The sequence below is a fragment of the Rhinoraja longicauda genome, chromosome 4 (assembly GCF_053455715.1).
Source record: "Rhinoraja longicauda isolate Sanriku21f chromosome 4, sRhiLon1.1, whole genome shotgun sequence".
Taxonomy (NCBI): Eukaryota; Metazoa; Chordata; class Chondrichthyes; order Rajiformes; family Arhynchobatidae; genus Rhinoraja; species Rhinoraja longicauda.
The window spans coordinates 72,661,583-72,678,081 of NC_135956.1; positions in this window are offsets into that span (position 1 = coordinate 72,661,583).

Genomic DNA, 16,499 nt, shown 5'->3' on the forward strand with positions numbered 1-16,499 from the left:
CCAGAAGAGAAGTGGCCGAATAAAGTTCCCATTGTATGCTGACATTTTAGCTTTCAGTAATGATGCCAAGAGGGTGTGCTGAGAACGGAACTAGAATGAAGAAGGCCTCTTGGAACTATTAGAGTGCTTTGACTAAAAATCACTCACTCTCGGCAGGGACTGGAAAGGTTTTGCAGAGATAATGGCAGACATTGCCATTATCTCTGCAAAACCTTTCCAGTCCCTGCCGAGAGTGCTTTTGGCACTGTGCTTTTAACGCGGCAAATTCCCCCCCCCAATGTAACACAAGAGGGTAGTCAACTAACCATAAGACCATAAGGAAGAGACACAAAATGCTGGAGTGACACAGCGGGCCAGGCAGCATCTCTGGAGGAGGGGCCTGGAATGCATTTCCAGGAGTGGTGATTGAGGCAGATATGATAGTGATGTTTAAGAGGCTTTTAGATCGGCACGGGGAAGTGCAGGGAATAGAGTGATAAGGATCATGTACAGACAGATGAGATCAGTTTAACTTAGCACCATGTTTGGCACAAGCATTGTGGGCCGAAGGGCTCGATCGTGTACTGTACTGTTTTATGTGAATGGCCTTGATAGAGTGGGTGTGGAGAGGATGTTTCCACTAGTGGGAGAGTCCAAGATCAGAGGCCACAGCTTCAGAATAAAAGGGCGTACCTATTGAAACGAGATGAGGAGGCATTTCTTTAGTCGGAGGGTGGTGAATCTGTGGAATTCATTGCCACAGACGCTGTGGAGGCCAAGTCAATGGATATTTTTGAGACGGCAATTGGCAGATTCTTGATTAGTAAAGGTGTTAAGGGTTATGGGGAGAAAACAGGAGAATGGGGTTCGGAGGGAGGGATAGATCAGCCATGATTGAATGGCGGAGAAGACCTGATGGGCCGAATGTCCTAATCCTGCTCCTATTGCTTATGACTTAAGAACATGTTCTACGTTCTAAATTAGAAGTGCCGAAGAAATGTATCTTCGTCTCCCTATTCGTAAACTCCCGGGTTTCGGCAATACTGACATTGACTTTGTAAGCACCCTTCACGGGCGACCATTTGCATACCTTGGCAAGGTATGCGGGCAAAGAATTTCACTGTGACTTGTTTTCACTGTAAAATTTTCATTCATTTCATCCGTTAACAGTGAATGTCCTTCCGGAACATGCAAAAAAACCTCTTCCTCAACCCAAAAGAAAAAAAGATAACTGATTCATGTGGAGAGATAAATATAGAAACATAGAAAATAGGTGCAGGAGTAGGCCATTCGGCCCTTCGAGCCTGTACGCACCGCCATTCAATATGATCATGGCTGATCATCCAGCTCAGTAACCTGTACCTGCCTTCTCTCCATACCCCCTGATCCCTTTAGCCACAAGGGCCACATCTAACTCCCTCTTAAATATAGCCAATGAACTGGCCTCAACTACCTTCTGTGGCAGAGAATTCCCAATATCCCTTCTAACAGCTCTTAATGCGGGTGTACAGGTTGTAGGTGAGGCCTCATTTGGAATATTGTGCTTGGTTTCAGTCACCCTGCTGTAGGAAGAACGTTGTTGAGCTGGAACAGGAACAGAGAAGATTTACGAGAATGTTGCCGGGACTCGAGAGTCTCGAGGGCCTGAAGTATAGGGAGAGGTTGAGCAGGATAGGACTTTATTCCTTGGCAAGCAGGAGGCTGAAGGGTGATCTTATACAGATGTATAAGATCATTAGAGGAATAGATTGAAGTAAATGCACTTTTACCCAGAGTTGGGGAATCAAGGCTCATGGGTTTAAGGTGAGAGGGGAAAGATTTACGTGTATAGTGGCATTTAAGAAGCTTTTAGGTAGGCACATTGAAGTGCAGGGAATAGAGGGATATGGATCATGTCCGGGCTGCTGAGATCGTTTTGACTTGGCATCATGTCAGCACAAACATCGTGGGCTGAAGGGCCGTTCCTGTGCTGTACTCATCTATGTTCAATGTTCTATGTTCCATGTTCTATGTTTTATGTAGAACATAGCCCAGTAAGCACAGGAACAGGCCTTTCGGCCCACAACGTCCATGCTGAACATGAGGCCAAGACCAACTCTTATTTCCATGCACATGATCCATATCCCTCTGTTCCCTGCATATTCCGATGCCTAATCAAAAGTCTCTAAATTGCCACTATTGCATCTGCCTCCACCACCTCCCCCGACAGCTCACCCCAGGCACCGACCACCCACTGTGTAAAATATTTGCCTGCACATTTCCTTTAAACTTTCCCCCTCTCACCTTAAAGCTATGCCCTCTAGTGCTGGATCTTTCAACCCTGGGGAAATGGTCTGACTGTCAGATGTACCCTAATATCTCTTCAAATATCTCCTATTCCTATATCCATTCAAATATCACTTAATTGCTCTCCTCATTTACCTCCTCTGGCATCTCGTTCCATATAACCACCATCCTCTCAGTGAAATGTTGCCCCTCAGGTTCCTATTAAATCTTTACGTGATATTTTCAACCTGGGAAAAAGGTTCAGACTGTCTACCCTATCCATGTTGTACTCTCGTAATTTTGATGATTCATGGGTGTCACGGGTGGCGCAGCGGTAGAGTTGCTGCCTTACAGCGCCAGAGACTCGGGTTCAATCCTGACTAAGGGTGCTGTCTATATGGTGTTTGTGCGTTCTCTGTGACCTGCGTGGGTTTTCTCCAGGTGAGCTGCTTTCCTCCCACACTCCAAAGACGTAGACTTTTGTAGGCTAATTGGCTTGGTAAAATTGGAAATTGTCCCCAGTGTGTATAGGATAGTATTGGTGCGCGGAGATCGCAGGACAGCGCGGATTCGATAGGCCAGAGGGCCTGCTTCCGCGCTGTATCTCTAAACTAAACTAAACTAAAAATGTGCTTGATCAGATCAGTAAACGGTCTGAAAGTACCTGCCTCCACCACCCATTCTGGCTGGGAACCAATCACTCCACTGAAATAGTTTGAATACAAGCCAACTCATTGGCAACACAGCAGACATCACAGGCAGGGAAGGGCTGTCATGACAATTGGAAAAATAAGAATAAAACACATGATACACCTTGTTGACTTTGGCAAGCTTTGCAATCTCCAAAATGTCCCTGATGGGAATGGGTCTCATGCATTTAAATTGGTGTCTTGGTGCAGGCTGGGTGATATTCACTTCTGCCTGAAGTGGTGTGTTTTTAAAATGGTCTCACATAAAATAGGATCACAGCGCAAAATACCCAATGCAGTCGGATCCCTCGTATAATCGGGCCAGACTGGGGAGGGGTCTCGACCCGAGGCATCGCCAATTCCTTCTCTCCTGAGATGCTGCCTGACCTGCTGAGTTGCTCCAGCATTTTGTGAATAAATACCTTTGATTTGTACCAGCATCTGCAGTTATTTTCTTATCCCACTGGCAATTGCTCAGTGGTTGCAGATTCAGTTTATATTCGCACTATTTAGTGGATTTAGAATATTTCATTTTCATTCTTGGAAATATGTTTCAGACTCTTGAGAAATATGTAAATAAGCAGACAACCTCTTGAAAAAAAAATTGGTGATCTGTTCAACAGGTAAAGGGCCTGTCCCACTTTCGCGATTTTTTAGGCGACTGCCGGCGACGGTCAAAGTCGTAGATTGCCGAATAAAATAACCGTACGGCAATGCCCGCGACAAGCTAAGACAACCTACCACATAGGCGACGGCAAGCTGACGAAAACCGGCGACTCAAGGGCCCGTCCCACTTAGGCGATGTTAAGGGGACAGATGGCGACTAGGCTGTCCCCACAGTTCGCCGGGGTGTCGCTGGCATGGTCGTGGGGAGTCTTTAAAGGATCGTAGTGGATCTCGGCGCGTCGCGGAGATTTCAACCGGTTTGAAATTTCTCGGCGACAGCTGGCTTGTCGCCCGGTACCGTAGCTTATTGCGGGCGCTGTCGCACGCTGTCCCCAGGTGTGCAAGGTTGTCGCCTGGACTTTTTCATGGCATGTCATTCACAGATTCTATTAGCATTCATTTTGACCATTAAAATCAAACGCTGAGAACTCTTTTCATTCATTCATTCATTTAGAATCTAAATGAATGAATGAAAAGAGTTCTGATAGTGCAGCGCATGTGTCAGCGTTTGATTTTATTGGTCAAAATGAATGCTACTAGGTTCTGTGAATGACATGTCATGATAAAGTACTTTGAAAGTCAATGAATTCCGGCTCCCGTTTAAAAAAAAATCACCAAGATCAACAACAATTTTTTCCTATGAAAGATGTAAAACTGCATGCATCGTGGACTCTGCACACAATCCACCTGGCTGTTGCAGCTGCTTTTCAGTGGACGGGTTTAGACCACAGGTGTCATGCTCGGAGGCGGCATTGACGTGTGAAAAGGGCTGGCCGGACCTTGCTGTCCTCGTGGTCAGGTGTGCATTTCCCCTACAAACAACACAGCAGTAAAACACAGTATATCTTTTTAGTAGTGTCTGTCTATGTGTGAGCTTTGGCTTTTAATAAACGTCATGAATTGCCTGTGGATGTCCTTGCCTCATTGATCTAAATGAATGAATGAATGAAAAGAGTTCTCACGGCGCAGCATTAATGGTCAAAATGAATGCGGCGAGAATCTGTGAATGAGATGTCATGAGAAAGTACTGAGAAATTCAATAAATTCCGACAGCTATTTTTTAAAGGAATCAACAAAATCAACTTTATTCAAAAACAACATATCCCTATGAAAGATGGGTAATTGCATGCAAAAATCTTTTTTTTTTTTAAACGGGCACTTCAAACAAATGCAAAATATACCTAGAAATTTCACTGGACGGACCTTGCTGTCGGTTTGTTCACGTGCGAGTTGTGCTTGTGACACCTCCACATAAGTGCAGGTTTCCGTTGGTTGTCTTAGCTTGCCGTGGTCCCTGTCGTAGTGGACGTCCTGGGTAACGAAGACTGAGTCACCGGTTGTCTTAGCTTGTCGCGGGGATTGTCGTGGTCGTTGTCGTGGACATTGTCGTACGGTTATTTTTTTCGGCGATCTGCTACGACTTTGACAGTCGCCGGCAGTCGCCTAAAAAATCGCCAAAGTGGGACAGGCCCTTAAAGCTCCCGTTCACACTCAAAGTGTGATGCTGATGAGCAGGGCGAGTGAGAATAATGCTAGGGAGTCTGCAATCTCCAGTCACACAAGAGCAATTGAAAATAGGTTATTAATTTTTCTCCAGGAACAACGCAATCTGCAATTCCATGCAGCAATAGATTACCAACATTTATCAACGGGCACATTCCAATACACACAAGCTCATAGAATCATAGAGTCAGACAGTGTCCCAGCTAGCCTCGCAGGCCCGATCCACCCGCCGAACAACGGCGCCGCCGACCGGAACGCGCCCCGGTAGGCCCGACTCACCCCACAGACCGCGGGGAAGCCGGCGAGGCGATGCCTGTCTGGGCCGAAGGAGCCCCAGCAGCGGCGGCTATGGGAGCCTAGGGGGCAGCAGCGTGAGCCTCGGCGGTGGTGGGGCCGCGATGGCAACGGGAGCCTCGGTGGCAGTGAGGCTTCGCAATTGACCTGCGATCAGTGGTCGATGAGCAGGAGGGGGAAGGGAAGACAATGGAGGTCCCGGCGTGGGGGGACCGATGTGAGGGACGGTGGGAGAACAAAGGGGGGCCCGGTGTGGGGAACGGGGGGACACTCTGGTTTTAGAGCCTCTGCCCAGTGGATAAGTCTGTGTTTGTTTGTTGTTTGCTCATTTGTTCCGGTGAAGGCACTGTGCAATAGACAATAGACAACAGTCAATAGGTGCAGGAGTAGGCCATTCAGCCCTTCGAGCCAGCACCACCATTCAATGTGATCACGGCTGATCATTCTCAATCAGTACCCCGTTCCTGCCTTCTCCCCATACCCCCTGTCTCCGCTATCCTTAAGAGCTCTATCTAGCTCTCTCTTGAATGCATTCAGAGAATTGGCCTCCACTGCCTTCTGAGGCAGAGAATTCCACAGATTTACAACCTTCTGACTGAACAAGTTGCACACGGCAGCCAGCCAACAGTCACCTGTCTTTTACTTTTCTTTCACTTTTAATTTAATTTTAATTTCAAGTTTTCATGTACCTTGTTGTGTGTTGTGACTGTTGGCAGACCAATTTCCTTCCGGTGATGATTAAAGTTCTATCGCACCATATTGTATCGTCGTGTGGAAACAGGCCCTTGGAACCAATTTGCCCACACCAACCAACATGCCCCATCTATGCTAGTCCCACCTGCCTGAACCAGGGGATGTCGGTTTAAGGTGAGGGGGGAAAGATTTAATATGAACCTGGGGGCAGGCAACTTTATCACACAGAGGATAGTGGGTGTATGGAACGAGGTGCCAGAGGAGGTAGTTGAGGCAGGCACGTAAATCAACATTTAAAAGACATTTGGATTGGTGCATTTGGATAGGAAAGTTTTAGATGGATATGGGACAAACGCGGGCATGTGGGACTAGCTTAGATGGGGCATCTTAATCAGCATGGGCCAGATGGGCTGAAAGGCCTGTTCCTGTGCTTATTTACGGACACAAATAAGACACAAAATGCTGGAGTAACTCAACGGGTCAGGCAGCATCTCTGGAGAAAAGGAATAGGTGATGTTTCGGGTCTCAACCCAAAATATCCCCTGACCCTCAGTCTGAAGAAAGGTCTCGACCCGAAACGTCACCTATTCCTTCTCTCCAGAGATGCTTCCTGTCCCACTAAGTTACTCCAGCTTCTTGTGTCTATCTTCGGTTTAAACCAGCATCTGTAGTTCCTTCCTATATAACTCCTGCTGAGTTGGGTTCAAACCTTCAATTTGACTAAATCACAGTCTCTGCTGGGTTGATCCCAAGCTGTCAGAGTCAGTAACAAGTTATCATCATCTCCAAGGTATAGATTATAAGGGAGTAATGCCCACAACACCGTGTGAAGGCAGATTTCAATGAAATTATTCTCCATCCTATGTTCTTTCTTTGCTAACTGTTGTTGCTGTAACATCTAATTAAATTTGATACACCTAGTGATTTATCTATTTGGGCCAACATGTTCTTCAATTAATAAGCTGAAGTTCTATTGGCAAAGTCGGGAAATGCTGGCCTCCCTGCTTAGTTCTGACAACACCAACATACATATTATTGTTGAAAGGTGTTCCATGGGATGCTATTAAACAAAATTTGACAGCGTTATATGTGGGTTTTGTTAGGACAGATGAACAAAGCACTAGTTCGATCCTGACTGTGAGCGTAGTCTGAATGAATGAAGCTTGCACGTTCTCCCTGTGACTGTAAGGGGTTCTTGCAGTTTGTTCTGGTTTTTTGTTACATTGCATTGACCACTGTAAATTATGCCTGGCCTGGGCAAATGGCAAACAGCACCAGTGTAGAGTTGACTCTTGGCGTGTGTGAGAGAAAATAAGTTGCAGGGCTGTGGATTGGTAAAGAGAGGGGGGACAGGAGTGATCGGTTGATGTTGAAGGGAGTGTTGTAGAGCAGAGGGATCTCGAAGTGCAAGTACATAGTTCCTTAAAGGTGGAGTCACAGGTAGATAGGGTGGTCAAAAAGGATTTTGACACATTGGCCTTCATCAATCAGAGTGGGGAAAGATTTCAATGGAACGAGGAGCAATTTTTATTCACGTGGAAGGTGGTGGATATTTTTGATGAGCTGCAAGATGAAGCTGTAGAAGCAAGTTACATTACAATATTGAAAGATATTTGGACAAGTATATGGATAGAAATTGCTTCGAGGGATATCACTCGAAGCAATTTCTATCTATGTACCTGTCCAAATATCTTTCAACATTGTAATATATATATATTTGACTATATATATATTTGACTATATATATATAACGACTATATATATATTCGACTGTTTATATATATATATATATATATATATATATATATATTCAACTACATAATTTGACTGTTTATACTTGTAAACAATCGAAAATTAAGGGAACAATTCCATTTCACTCCAAAGTGTACGTACTTGCTCCAAAGTTCTGTGCTGTTTACTGCATTTGTTACTATTACTATTACAATAGACAATAGACAGTAGGTGCAGGAGTAGGCCATTCGGCCCTTTGAGCCAGCACCACCATTCAATGTGATCATGGCTGATCATTCTCAATCGGTATCCCGTTCCTGCCTTCTCCCCATACCCCCCGACTCCGCTATCCTTAAGAGCTCTATCCAGCTCTTTCTTGAATGCATTCAGAGAACTGGCCTCCACTGCCTTCTGAGGCAGAGAATTCCACAGATTTACAACTGTCTGACTGAAAAAGTTTTTCATCGTCTCCGTTCTAAATGGCCCACCCCTTATTCTCAAACCGTGGCCCCTGGTTCGGGACTCCCCCATTACTTACTGTTGCTGTTACTACTTACCTTCAGAGATATGGGAATTGAGTAATAATGGTTACAATTATTTCTTGTTTTATATATATACATATATATATGTATATAATTTATAAGAATTTAATTGTTCCATTTCAAGACATACTGTATGATTAAAAAACACACTTACATTTTGACACACAAAATGATGAGATGTATGAACAGGGTAGTGAAAAAAAGGCATTTAACTCGCTTACCTTCATAGACAGGGGTGTTGAGTATAAGAGTTGCAATGTCACATTGCAGCTATACAACGCTGAAGAAGGGTCCCAACCCGAAACGTTATCTATCTGTTCTCCAGATATGTTTCCTTGACCTGCTGAGTTACTTTGTGTCCAGTTGCAGCTGTACAAGTCATTAGTTAGGCCACACTTGAAATATTGTGTACAATTCTGGCACCACATTATAAGAAAGACGTGGCAGCGCTTGAAAGAGTGTACATGAGATTGACCAGAATCTTTCCTGGAATCTTGCCCGTGTTCCAGGGAATAAGGTCCCAACCATCCAGCCCCTCTTTACAACTCAATCCATTTAATTATGAGAGATTAGATAGGCTGTGATTGTTCTCACTGGCGTGCAGGAGGCTGAGGGATGACCTTAAAGAGGTTTATGAAGTTTATGTAACATTGGGTGTATGCTCCATTATTAATCATGCCTTGTGACCAGCTGTCTTTTCTGGGCACATTGCACGAATGTACAAGCTAGAACGTAGTGTTTGTGAAGGTTCCCGTGGTTAACCAAACCACTGGAAGAAATGCTGCTTTGCGTAATGTGCATTTTCTAAAGTCCCATTATTAGTTTAACTTGCTACTTATCCTCCAATGCCTAACAGCGTGAGATACCGAGACAAAACCATCTTTAGAACTCCCCAGGCTCATAGTGTCATACAGCATGGAAACAGGCCCTTCGGCCCAACTTGCCCACGCTGACCAACGTGCCCCATCTATAGTCCCACCTGCCTGCGTTGGCAGAAAGATAAACAAAATTCAGATCACTGATCTTTCACTTGAACAAGAGGCATAACAAGTGTTCAGATGCTTGGATGAGGGTGACATAGATTCATTCAGCGTGGAAACAGGCCCTTCGGCCCAACTTGCCCACATCGGCCACAATGTACACTAGTACCACCTGCCTGCGTTTGGCCCATATCCCTATAAACCTGCCCTATCCCTATAAACCTGCCCTGCCCTGTCTAAATGTTTCTTAACCATTATGATAGTACCTGTCTCAACTACCTCCTCTGATGGCTCATTCCATATATCCACCACACTCTGCATGAAAATGTTGCCCCTCAGGTTCCTATTAAATCTTTCCGCTCTCACCTTAAACCTATGTCCTCTGGTTTTTGATTCTCTTCTCTGGATAAAATAATGCACTTCTACTTTATTTATTCCGCTCATGATTTTGTACACCTCTATAAGATCACCCCTCATCCTACTGAGCTCCAAGAAATAAAGCCTTGGCCTGCCCAACTTCTCCCTCCAGCTCAGGCCATTAGGTTCCTGACAAAATCCTCGTAAATCTGGAGTTGGCTGCGCCTAACGGCTGCGGCTCTCTGGCAGTATGTTTGTCTTTTTTTCTTTTTTTTTGTTTGTGTCGGTGTTGGGATGGTTTTTGTTTCTGTTCTTGGCTGTGTATGTGTGGTGGGGGGGTGGGGTGTGGGTGTGGGGTGTGGGGGTGGGGTGGGGCGGGGGAAACCTTTCTTTTATTAGGTCTCTTCCCCGGGGCGCAGCTCGCCCGCGGAGCCTTCCATCGCCGGCGCGGCTCGGCTGCGGGACTTAACATCGCTAGCGCGGCTCAGCCGCGGGACGTTTCAGTGCCCGGCACGGCTTGGCCGCTGGACTTAACATCGCCAGCGCGGCTCGGCCGCGGGACGTTTCAGTGCCCGGTGCGGCTCGGCCGCTGGACTTAACATCGCCCGGTGCGGCTCGGCCGCGGGACGTTTCGGTGCCCGGTGCGGCTCGGCCGCTGGACTTAACATCGCCCGGTGCGGCCGCGGGACGTTTCGGTGCCCAGGGCGGCTCGGCCGCGGGGCCTTCCATCCCCTTGCGGGGGCTGTGCGTGTCGGTTGCCTCGGTAGGGGTCGAGCTGCCTGTCCGTGGGTGCGGGGGGAAGAGAGGGGAAGTTTTGTTGCCTCCATCACAGTGAGGGGGTGTTTGGAGTCACTGTGATGGACGTTTGTGTTGGGGTCGGGTGTCCTGTGTTCTTTTCTTTTTTGCTGTGTTTTGTGTGACTGCTGAAATTTCGTTCGGTGTAAAAAGCCGAGTGACAATAAAGTGTTGTTATGTTATGTTATGTTATGTTATGTTCCAGCTTAACATCTTTTTGAGACAGGTAAGTGGAATGGTCCTTTGGTCCCTGAATAATTTTGTGATACAGGTAAAATGGTTTTGTAATATAATTTTGTAATACAGTTGGGGTGGCACAGTGGTAGAGTGGTAGAGGTAGAGTTGCTGCCGTGCAGCGCTAGAGACTCGGGTTCAATCCTGACTATGGATGCTATGTGTTCGGAGTTTGCATGTTCTCACTGTGACCACATGGGTTTACACAGGAGGCTCCAGTTTCCTCCCACATTCCAAGGACGTACAGGTTGGTGGGTAAATTGGCTTCTGAAAAATCGCAAATTGTCCCTAGTGTGTAGGATAGTGTTAGTGTACGGGATGATCGCTGGTCGGCACGGACTCGGTGGGCCTAAGTCTGTCTAAAGTCTAAAGTAAACTCTAAAGTTAGCATTGATGATTCTCACAGATTTTTTGTTAGAAATACAGCGAGGAAAACAGGCCCTTGGCCCACCGAGTCCAATGATCACCCTGTACACCACCACTATCCTACAACACATTAGGGGCAATTTACAATTGTACCAAAAGCCAAGTAACCTACAATCCGAAGATAGACACAAAATGTTGGGCCAGGCAGTATCTCGGGAGAAAAGGTATAAATGACGTTTCGGGTCAAGACCCTTCTTTCGACTGAGAGTCAGGGGAGAGGGAAACTGTAACAGACCGCAGGTAGACCCAAATGCAGCACACGGAACCAAGGAAGTAGTTTAGAATGAGCTTTATTTCTACCTGCTCGTGGTCGGGGACAGACGACGAGGCATGAAGATCGGAAGCAGGCAAGGTCGGCAACGGGAAATCAGTCCGAGAGAATGGCACGGTAGCGCAGCGGTAGAGTTGCTGCTTTACAGCGAATGCAGCGCCGGAGACACAGGTTCGATCCTGACTACGGGTGCTGCACTGTAAGGAGTTTGTACGTTCTCCCCGTGACCTGCGTGGGTTTTCTCCGAGATCTTCGGTTTCCTCCCACACTCCAAAGACGTCCAGGTATGTAGGTTAATTGGCTGGGTAAATGTAAAAATTGTCCCTAGTGGGTGTAGGATAGTGTTAATGTACGGGGATCACTGGGCGGCACGGACTTGGAGGGCCGAAAAGGCCTGTTTCCGGCTGTAGATATATGATATGATATGATATGAATGCTGGAGAGTCTTGCATGAGGGCTAAGAACAATCTGGCAAAGAGTGTGTGTGCAGGAAGGGTTTATATGCTGGCTTGATTGGTGATCTGGAGCAGGTTAGTGAACAGGTGAGGGGAGTTGGCTTAACGTAGTGGGCATGGCTGGCAGGTGAGTGAACAGGACAGACTGTGACAGAAACTAGAGGTACGTCTTTGGAGTGTGGGAGGAAACCGGGGAACACCCAGGTGGAGAATGTACAAACGCTGTACAGAGAGCGCCCGTGAGCAGTGGAGCAAGTCTGAAGAAGGGTCTCGACCCGAAACGTCACCCATTCCTTCTCTCCTGAGATGCTGCCTGACCTGCCGAGTTACTCCAGCATTTTGTGAATAGCGCCCGTGAGCAGGATCGAACCCGAGCCTCTGGCGCGGTAAGACAGCAACTCTTTTGTTTAAAAAAATATGTATTTCATTTCCCAGTGATAACCTCTCAATTTTGTGAAGGTTTGTTTTGTTACTTAACCAGAGAAAATTCTCATGGGACCCCAAAAGTCTCCTTGACTTCCCTCAGCCTTGCCTGGTGAAAAGATAACATAAAAAGTAATGGAAGTCACAGCCGGGGGCAGCTGAAGAGCAACTTGGATGGCTTGCTGCTGTTTATTGGCGTGCATTGTTACACAGTTTGATTACTTTAACAGCAAGGAAGGGAGCTCCTTCAAAATGAATTATCAGCTGAGCTCCAAAGACGCAGAAGGTTCGACAAGCCCCGATCCGGGTCAGATCGCTCCGTGCGAGGGGAGCTGAGATTCCCCCCCCCCCCCCCGATGCAGGAGCTTGATCGCCCCGATGCGGAGGGCCCGACCGCTGGAGTAAGATCGTCCCGTCAACGGAAGGCCCGAGGCCCCCGATCGCGGGAGAACAAAAAAGGGCAGAGATTGAACTTTGTTTCGTCTTCCATCACAGTGAGGAATGTGGAGGAGTCACTGTGGTGGATGTTCATGTTAAAATGTATTTTGTGTGTCCTGTTGCTTTTTATTGGCACGACCATATGGCATCTGACATTCCTCGTATGTTACACAACAAACCTGGCTAATAAAGTATGATTATGATTATGATTATTATGATTATGAGATATATTTCCCCTTACCCACTCACGGAAAACACAAACTCACACAGGGTTCCAGCTCCAGAGCTGGTCCTATTTTCCAATCTGAAGAAGGGTTCCCACTCAAAACGTCACCAATTCCTTTTTAGATTTAGATTTAGATTTAGATTTAGAGATACAGTGCAAAGACATACAGGTCTGTAAGTTAATTGGCCTCTGCAAATCGCCCCGAGTGTGTAAGGAGTTGATGGGAAAGTGGTATAACAGTGGATAGACACAAAGTTCTGGAGTAACTCAGTGGGTCAGGCAGTATCTTTGTAGAAAAAGGATGGGTGATGTTTGGGTTGGGACCCTTCTTCAGACTACAGTAAACGGGCGATCGATGGTCACCCTGGACTAGGTGGGCCAAAGGGACTTTTTCCAGGCTGCATCTCTAAGCTCTAACCTAAAAAGCTTCAACAGGGATCTCCGAATGTAATTGAGGCCCATGCAACTACATCATGGGTGTACAAGGTACTGCAGATGCTATGATATTAAGAAAAATGTGCTGGAGTAACTCAATGGGCAGGCAGCATCTTTGGAGGGAATGATTAGGTGACGTTTCAGGTCAGGACCCTTCTTCAGTCCTGTCCACCTTGGAATGGAGATAGAATTAGGAGTAGTTAGACACCCTGGTTCAGTCTTTACCCCAGGGAGGAAACTAGAGATCAGAGTGTTACGGTGAGAGAGGGGAAATTTAAAGGAGATTTATAAGGCAATTTTTAAACATGCTGAGTGAGTGGTGGGTGCGAGAATTGCACTGCCAGGAGAGATGCTGAGGTGGTAAAATCAGATGCGTTAGCAATGTTTAAGAGGCATTTAGGCCGAGGTACAGTTAAAAGCTTTTTGTTGCGTGGTATCCAGTCAGTGAAAAGACTATACATGATTACAATCACGCTGTCCGCAGTGTACAGATACAGGGTAAAGGGTATAACATTAAGTCAGATTAAACTTCCCCTCTGTATCAGGCTTCTGAACGGTCCTTCCATAAGCTAGGGCAATGTCCGATTCACCTCTACCCCATAACGGACTAGGACTTTGTCAATGGAACTGGTGCTCTACAATGCTGGGAGTTATATTCTGCACTCTGTATCTTCCCGTTTACTCTATCTACTGTTCTTGAGTCTGATTGATTGCATTTATGTATAGTATTATCTGATCTCATTGGACAGCATACAAAACAAAACTTTTCACTCTACACATAACAATAATAAACCTGAACAAAACCATGTCGTAAGAAAATCTACTGATGAAATGTGAGACAGTGAGAAGGACCAGGGCTACATTTCCAAGTCGGGATGGTGTACGGAGAACCATAGAGATGGACTTGCCATGCTTCTGACTGCCTCTGAACTTCAATGGTCATCATTTTGGATCTGGAGTTTGGGCCTGTACTCGCTGGAGTTTAGAAGGATGAGGGGGAACCGCATTGCAACTTACCGAATAGTGAAAGGCCAGGACAGAGTGGATGTGGTGAGGATGTTTCCACTAGTGGGAGAGTCTCAGACCAGAGGCAACAAATCTGAAATCATCATCATTGGTCCAAAAATGCTCACCAAATCCACCCAAAACTTCATCCTCAACATTGATGGTCTCCCAGTATCCACCTCACCTCACATCCGGAATCTTGGAATCATCCTTGATCAAACCCTCTCCTTCGACAAACACATCAAACACATCACAAAGACAGCCTTCTTCCACCTCAAAAACATTGCCCGTCTCCGTCCATCCCTCTCCTCCACAGCTGCAGAAACCCTCATCCACGCCTTCATCACCTCCCGTCTGGACTACTGCAACAGCCTCCTCTATGGCGCACCCTCAAAAATCATCAATAAACTTCAATACATTCAAAACTCCGCTGCCCGTCTACTCACACACACCTCGATCCGTGACCATATCACCTCCGTCCTTTATAAACTCCACTGGCTCCCCATCCCCCAGAGAATCCAGTACAAAATCCTCCTCATAACCTACAAAGCCCTCCATAACCTGGCCCCATCCTACCTGACCGACCTCCTCCACAGGCACACTCCCACCTGCACCCTCCGCTCTGCCGCTGCCAATCTCCTATCCCCCCACATCCGGACTAAACTCAGATCCTGGGGGGACAGGGCTTTCTCCATCGCTGCTCCCACCCTATGGAACTCACTACCCCAAACCGTTAGAGACTCCCCCACACTCACCACATTCAAAACGTCGCTGAAGTCTCACCTGTTCAGTACTGCCTTCAACCACTGAAGGTCACCTCACCTTCTGTCTCCTTTCTCTGTTCATTTATTTATTTACTTATTTATCTATTTATTTATTTCCCTATGTTCTCAAAATCTCTGTAAAGCGTCTTCGAGTTTATGAAAAGCGCTATATAAATAAAATGTATTATTATTATTATTATTATAACCTCAGAATAAAAGGAGATGAGGAGGAATTCCTTTAGTCAGAGGGTGGAGAATATGTGGAAATCATCACTGCAGAAGGCTGTGGAGGCCGTCATTGGATATTTTTAAGGCAGAGACTGGTAGATTCTTGATTTGTACGAGTGTCGGGGATTAAGGGAGACGGTAGGAGAATGGTGTTGAGGGAAAGATTGAATGGCGGATTCGACGATGGGCCAAATGACTTAATTCTGCCCCTAGAACTTATGAACTTAAGAAACTCTGGTCCAGTAAATTACTTGTAGAAACAAGGAACTGCAGATGCTGGTTTACAAAAGAAGACACAAAGTGCTGGAGTAACTCAGCGGGTCAGACAGCATCTCTGGAGAACATGGACAGGTGATATTTCGGGTAGGAACCCTTATTTACACTGGTCCAAAGTCCAAGACTCCAGAGATGATTACCAGACCCGCCCAACTTCACCCAATAGCTTGGGCCCGCGAGTCATGGCAAATCTTCTCTGCACCCTTTCCGACAATGGCAACTTTCCTATACTGTGGTAAACAAAACTGAACATGACACCCCAAACGCCACCTCACCTGTTATAGTACGGAAAGAGGCCATTCAGTCCAGCATGTCTGCACCAGCAGAAACCATTTTCAGGGCCAGGAGGGTTGGAGTGCATGGGACACTGTCTTGTGATAGATAAAGTACCAGAAGGAAGATAAAGAGGGATTGAATTGCTTTCTAATGTTGTAGTCTGGATTACATTGGTCAAGACTGAAGGGAGCAGGTTCAATAACTGAATGAAAGATGCTGCATAGAAGCAGGCCCTTCGGCCCACCGAGCTCACGCCGACCATCGATCACACTGGGTCTGTGTTACCTCACTTTTGATTCCACCCTTTTTACTAACACTATCCTACACACTAGGGACAATTTACAATTTCCATAAAGCCAATTACAAAAATGCGCGTCTTTGGAGTGTGGGAGGAAACCGGAGCTCCCGGAGAAAACCCATGAAGGTGACGTACAAATTCCATACAAGCAGCGCCCAACGTCAGGATCGAACCCGGGTCTCTGGTGCCATCGCTGCACCACTGCGCTGCACCACTGTCATTCCACTGATGAGAGCAAAAACCATTAGAC